We start from the raw sequence: 7,599 nt of genomic DNA on the forward strand, positions 1-7,599 counted from the left end.
ACCTCATCACAGCCACAGAGTCAGCCATCAAGAACAACAACCTGACAGACACAGAAGCTGAGCAACTCCGCTTGAAGGTCACAGCCACACTCTCCACTGCTAAAGCACTGCCATCCAACCTCTCTCAAAAGGACCGGGACATCACCATCTTATCAGCAGACAAAGGAAGATGCACAGTGGTGCTCAACACACAGGACTACCACGCCAAAGTGACAGAACTCCTCAGTGACACAGCCACATATGAGACACTGAAGAGGGACCCCACCGGAAACTACAAGAAGAAACTAGTCAGCTACCTACAAAAACTGGAGAAGGACCAAATCATCAACCGCAAGCTCTACTTTCGACTGTATCCTGGGGAAGCCACTCCACGCCTGTATGGACTCCCCAAGATACACAAGGAAGGAGTCCCCCTCAGACCCATCGTCAGCAGCACAAACTCAGTCACATACAACTTGGCTGAACTCCTGACACCACTGGTAGGTGACACACCACATCACATCCACAACTCTCAGGACTTTGTGAACAAGGTGGAGAAGATCCAAATGGACCCAGATGACACCATGGTCTCATTTGATGTCACCTCCTTGTTCACCTGCATCCCTACATCAGAAGCCACAGAGATGGTAAGGACGTGCCTCACACAAGACAGCACACTCAAGGAGAGAACCAACCTAACGCCAGACCACATCTGTGACCTGCTGGACCTCTGCCTGACCACCACTTATTTCCAGTACAATGGGAACTTTTACAGACAGAAGCACGGCTGTGCGATGGGATCACCTGTGTCTCCTATTGTGGCCAACCTCTACATGGAAGAAGTGGAGAGAAGAGCCCTGAGTTCCTATCCTGGAACCACCCCCACCCACTGGTTCAGATATGTGGATGACACCTGGGTCAAAATCAAGACCAACGAAGTGGAACGGTTCACAGAACACATCAACGCAGTGGATAACAACATCAAGTTCACTCGTGAGGACACCAAGGACAACAATCTGGCCTTCTTGGACTGCACAGTACATATTGAGGAGGACAGGAGCCTCAATGTGGAAGTGTACAGGAAACCCACACACACGGACCAGTACCTGTTGTTTGATTCACACCACCCACTGGAACACAAACTGGGAGTCATCAGGACCCTGCAGCACAGAGCACAAACTGTACCCACCAGCTCAGAGGGGAAGAAGAAGGAGCAACACCACATCAGGAAGGCCCTGCAAACATGTGGCTACCCGAAGTGGGCACTCATTAAAGCCACAAAAACAAGACCCCCCAACAACAAGAAGAAGGACAACACCAGGCGGAGAAAGAACATCTCCATTCCATATGTGTCAGGAGTATCAGAGAAACTCCGCAGGATCTTCAACAACCATGACATCCCGGTCCATTTCAAACCGATGACAACACTGAGACAGAGACTGGTTCACCCGAAGGATAAGATTCCCAGGGAGAAACACGGCAATGTGATATATGCAGTCCAGTGCAGTGAGGAATGCTCTGATCTGTACATTGGAGAAACTAAACAACCACTCCACAGAAGAATGGCTCAGCACAGGAGAGCCACCTCCTCAGGACAAGACTCAGCTGTTCACCTCCACCTCAAAGACAAAGGACACTCCTTTGAGGACAACAATGTTCACATTTTAGAGGGAGGAAAGGTGGTATGAAAGAGGAGTCAAGGAAGCCGTCTATGTTAAGCTGGAAAAACCTTCCCTTAACAGAGGTGGTGGCCTCAGACATCATCTTTCTACCACATACAATGCAGTGATTCCATCCATTCCCAGGAAGTTTGCACATACTCACAGTAAGAACAAAGGGCTGTCAACCAGTCCCCCTCCGGCAGTTTCATAGTCGTTAGCCAGTCGTTAGACACACCTGGCCCAGTCAGCCAGAACATCACAGGTAAGTATGGAAACATTTAGTGCTATTGTTTTTAAGTTTTTTAAGTTTTACCCAGACCCACCCACATAGGTCTGTAACCACATATAAACCATGTTTCCCCACCAAACAGTTAGAACTGATGAAGCTGCTTGGATGAGCAGCGAAACGTCTTCTAGAAAACTCTACAAGTCCAGACGCCTTGCTTCAATCTTCTCTACCTTGCGTGAATGTGAAGTGAATGATCATAAAAAATAAAGTCAAGAACAGAAATCTGAGGCAGGTATAAAACTGGACAGCTCAAAACTATTACTGTCCATTTGTACTAAGGCAGCAGATTGTCAGAATTTGGCTCAGCCTGTCTTGCATCAACAGACCAGGCGGATGACTGACAATTATCAACAGTGATTCAGATATGGAGGCGGGTAATTGTGGAGGTTTGCAGGTGAGTTTGTAGGGCTTGAAGCAGGAGGTTTGTATGGCCTCTGCATTTCTATGAAGTTATTTTTGCTTTGTTTTCTCTCTCTGTATTTGGTTTGTCTATGGTTCATTGTCTCTTATTGTTATGTAACATAAACCTATTTATAATGGATCTCAGTGCTGCCTTTGACACAGTAGATCATCGTATCCTGCTCCACAGATTAGAACACGAGATTAGGATTACAGGAACAGCACTGCGCTGGTTTAACTCATATTTATCTGAGAGATTTCACTTTGTTCATGTTAATGATGTTTCCTCCTCGCCTACAAGGGTTAATCATGGTGTTCCACAGTGTTCTGTGCTCGGACCGATCTTGTTCACCCTCTACATGCTCCCTCTGTTTTTGGACTTAAACATCTCAGAACTAGATTATCAGATAATACTTTCTCTCTGGATGGAATAACTTTGGCCTCCAGTACAACTGTGAGGAATTTCGGAGTCATCTTTGATCAAGACATGTTGTTTGTCTCTCATATTAAACAGGTCTCCAAGACCGCTTTCTTTCACCTGCGTAATATTGCTAAGATCAGGAGCATCCTCTCTCAGAGTGATGCTGAAAAGCTCATCCATGCTTTTGTCACTTCAAGACTGGACTACTGCAACTTATTATTGTCTGGATATCGCAGCCGCTAGAGTTCTGACAGGAAGCAGCCAAAGGGATCATATCTCTCCTGTCCTAGCGTCTCTTCACTGGCTCCCAGTGGACTCAAGAATACACTTCATGATCCTTCTTCTAAACTACAAGGCTCTTCATGGACTTGCTCCATTATATCTGCAGGACCTGATTGTACCGTATGTTCCTAATAGGACACTCAGATCTCTGAGTGCAGGTTTACTTGTAGTTCCTAGGATTCATAAAAGTAGAATGGGAGGACGAGCTTTTTAGCTACCAGGCACCACTACTATGGAACCAGTTACCAATCTGGGTCCGAGAGGCAGACACTGCCTCCACCTTTAAGACCAGACTTAAAACTTTTCTGTTTAGTAAGGCGTACAGTTAGCCTCAAACATAGTGTGTAGGGCTAGTTAGTCACCTCAGGTATAACAGGTGTCATTGGGCTGATAAAATCTTAACTTTTAGCACAGCTATGCTGCTCTAGGCCTACGCTGTCGGGGGGCACAAACATGATCCACTGAGCAGTTTCCCTCCCACCCTCTGACCTCTCCTCTACTCTCATTAGTCTGGCTCATACAGGAAATATCATCTCATAATCTGTCTTCCTCATAGTTTTGTGCATCGCTCTCGCTCTCTCTCTCTCTCTCTTTGCAGGTCTCAAGACCTGCATGCTGACCTGCAGTCCGGGCCCTGAACTTCACTCGACTTCACTAGCCCCTGCTATTCTCTCTCTCTCTCTCTCTCTCCTTCAACCTCTCTGTCCTGTCTCCCTCTCCTCCTCTACCCGGCCGACTGGCAGCAGGACTGGTTCCTCCTTAAGTAGACGGGTCCTGCTCAAGGTTTCTTCCTCTTAAAGGGAGTTTTTCCTTGCCACAGTGCAAGGGGGTTCAGGCTCTGGGTCTCACGCTCTGGGTTTCTGTGAAGCGCTGAGACAATTTGTGAGTGTAAAATGCGCTATATAATTAAAACTGAATTGAACTGAATTATAGTTACAGCTTGTGCGTGGTCCAGCCTGGGCTGCGTACTGAATGGATCAGGTCAGTCTGGTTGGAATATGCCGCTCGCCACCTTTTTCTACAGTTCAGTCCAGTTCAGTTCACTGTTCAGCACAGGAAGTGATGTCACAGGTTGGATAGATTTTAGCAGGTGATGCTGTACTCCCATTTACTGACCGTTGGCCAGGCAGATGAAACACTTTCTTCACTTTCTCAATTGTGTATAATAGTCTGTAATTGTTTTTCTCCATAAAGGTTGCTTGTATGAAACTCCAAAGAGAAGACAAGAAGAGTCTAAACTGTATTTTTTCCATCCACAATGTAATCACTTCATACCATCAGATATATCAGTACTTGTGGAAAGGACTAAGTGGGTTCTGAAAGGAAAATGTAGGAGAAGATAATTAAAGACACAGAAGGGCAAAGATGAGAGCTAGCATTTCAAAAAGGAAGAAGAAAAATGTATACAGAGACGAAGAAGTGGAAGTTAGTTTAAGGAGGCAGGAGGAAGGAGGGAAGGAAGGACGAACGGGAGCACAGGCAATTTTCCACAAGACTTTTAAAGCTTTTTTAATTAGGAATCTTCCACTTCATATGTCTGTGCTGCAGTAAAAAAAAAGAAAAAAAAAGAAAATGCATAGACCTTCTAAGAGGGAACTAAAATAGAGGGGAGGTGAGGAAGTCTTTCCTGAGGAGAACAATTAAAAGCCAAATATAATCTCCCTCTCGCCTATGGACTTTTAATGTGATTATTGGGGCGCTGGTGACGCAGAGAGGAAACGAGCACCTAGGGGAAACCTCTAACTCTGTCTGACCCTGATGCTGTGCAGCTTTTTGAGCAGAGACAAACAGACTGATACACAACCAGAGAGAAGAGAAAGAGGAAAAATGAGGCACTGTGTGTAACAATACTGTGTATAATTTTACAAAACTTAGAAGTTTTATCATCCATTCTTCTGGATGCAGGCCGAAGCCATGACCATATGACACGTCTTTGCTCTGACCGTGTTAGACTTCATGTGTCTCCCACACACAGAAATGGCTGCCAACACATAATCTGTGATCCCACCTTAGCATTTTTTGTATATTTAAGTAGTACAAATCCTCACATTCTATTTCCCAAATGTAATAACACCAATGCTCCAAACACTCTGCAATCCAGCGTAGCTGTCAGTCAAACTTTTCATGCCTCAAATGTCTTTTTTTTGTGTTGAAAAATGTTTTACTTCAAATGTCGGAAAATTCCCCAAACGGAGATTAAAACAGACCTGCAAGAGACACTGAACAGTCTTTCTAGGCTATTTTCAGGACATTAACCATTTGAAATATTTGAAATTGGATGAATGAGACAACATTAACCTTTCCAAAGACTATCTGCAACCTTTGGGAACCATTATGATGAGATTTAAAAAAAAAGTTTCACTGGAAAACTGAACAAGCTGCTCTCACACATAGAGTTTTGATAGGAGTTTCACATAAAAATATCAGACCACATTAATACATAATGTCCCTGTATGTCAGTAACAGGGCTGAGTTTTTGACAGACAGCAGCATAGGACTGTTTCCTTGTCAGGTTCCTTTGCAGGGCTGAATAGAGTCTCCTGAGACTCCGCTGAGCAGAGGAGAGGAGGGGGACAGATGCGATTCATTCATCATTTATCTCCACCAGTGGGACTCTCTCTTTTTACCCCACTGACACATTCTCATGGGAACCCCATCATATCCACCTCCTCATCCTCTGACATCAGCAGCATCAGTAGCCACAGATGATGATAACGATGATGATTGTAATTTTGCAGAAGGAGGAGGTGTATGTGTGCCCGTTGCTATATTTAGATCAGTGGAAACCAAATGCTGAATTATTAGCAACTAAAAAGTCTTTATTGGACTGAAAAGAACGGCTCTACTTCTATTACAGGCGGACGGTCAACACAGCAAAGAAAAAAAATGTATGTACACCACATCATTCTGATATTGCCTGGACAATTCAAATGTCAAAAACTTGAAAATCACAAATTGTTTTCCCCTCTAAAATCTAAAAAAGTGGGGTTGAAACAGCTGATCATGTCTGTGTGCCTAAAGGGCCAATCCACTATTGTTTGATACAGATTAAGGAGCACTGCAAAGCCTAAAACGGGATGACAGCTCTTTATAGGCAGCTCAGAGTAAGGGATAAACCCATAGCCCTTACCTATTCAAATGAGCAGGGAGAGCCTGGAGGATGGCCCCTGTCATCATCATTTCCACAGAGCTATAGGCATCTCCCAGATAAGAGAAGAATCCAGAATCTCTGACTCACAGTGAGGTGAGGTCTGTAAATCTGTTTTCTGTGATCCAAACAGTGGTATATCAGGAGAACCTACTACACCTATCTCTGAGACAACTGTGGGGTCAAAATCAAGAAGGAAAGCAGACATAAGAAATGCTCCTTAATCACGACAGAAGGGTCTAAAATAAAGATTCTGCTTAAATTGCAGGAATGTCCATTCAATAAACTCAACTTTAATAAACTTAGAGAGGAAAACCTCCCTGTTTAACACCTACAGTGTTGTACTCAAACGCAAACAGTGTGGGTGCACGTTATCCCGTTATCCTCCAGCTGTTTAATGGGCAGCTGTTTGCTGTGTGTGTGTGCTGCGCAGGAGCGCAGAAAAACCCCGTTTCAGCGAAAAAAATCATGACACCACTTTGTCTAACGAACCAGTGTTTGCAAACAAATAAGCAGCACTCATCCTGCTGCATCCACAACCTACTTCATACGCTGCTGTTCACGAGCAGCTGACTCAAAGGATCGCCCCGTCAGCTTGCAGCCCATGTTCCGCTGAATGCTGGAAATCAATGTGGGAAGAAGGCTGCGGGACCTGCTGGGCGCACAGTCACAGAGAGAGCAGACTCCGTTCAACGTGACTGCGACAGCCAAACGTCTAAATACAGCTTAGATCAGTGATTTAAAGCACGAACAAGTCCCGGATGCGCACCATGAGTGGTGCCGTTACGCACAGATACCCACTGCCCAAAAACTATACTCCACATCCCCACTGCTGCAGTGAAGTTATACTATTCAGGAGAAAAAAACAACTTTAAAAAGAACAACAACATTTAGTACTCACTTAGAAGCAGAGCAACAGGCAAGAAGAGGAGGCATGCAGAGTTCATCAGAGACGCCATGCTGATTCGGAAATTCACGAGTTTCAGGTGTCTAACGAAATTCCCAGATTTGTTCTTTCTTTCTTCCAAAAAGCCTTTCTGAAGTCTTCTGCTCTGTCCTTGTTGCAGCACTGCACTCTCAGTTTGAGAGCATCCACAGCACGCTCCTGCGCTCCGCCAAGGGGGAGGGCGCGTCTGCCGAAGAGGAGGAGGAAGAGGAAGGTCTACTCGCACAGTCCCAGATAAACTGGAGAGGCCAGGTGTGGTCTGGATGGAGGGAAATACTCCCTGTGTTCAGAAACAAACTGAAGTTAAAATGTTTTCAGCACAGTTGTTCATATTGTCTGTTTTAGTGGGACAAAGCACATTAATAGATAATGGTAGAAAGAAAGTGGCCATTATACAAGCAAAAGTGACATGAAGGTGTGTTGAAGATTAGAAATGCTAGCCCAGGTGACTTGCTGGTTACATAAAGGCATTAT

The sequence above is a fragment of the Parambassis ranga genome, chromosome 6 (genome assembly GCF_900634625.1).
Source record: "Parambassis ranga chromosome 6, fParRan2.1, whole genome shotgun sequence".
In the NCBI taxonomy this organism is placed as follows: Eukaryota; Metazoa; Chordata; class Actinopteri; family Ambassidae; genus Parambassis; species Parambassis ranga.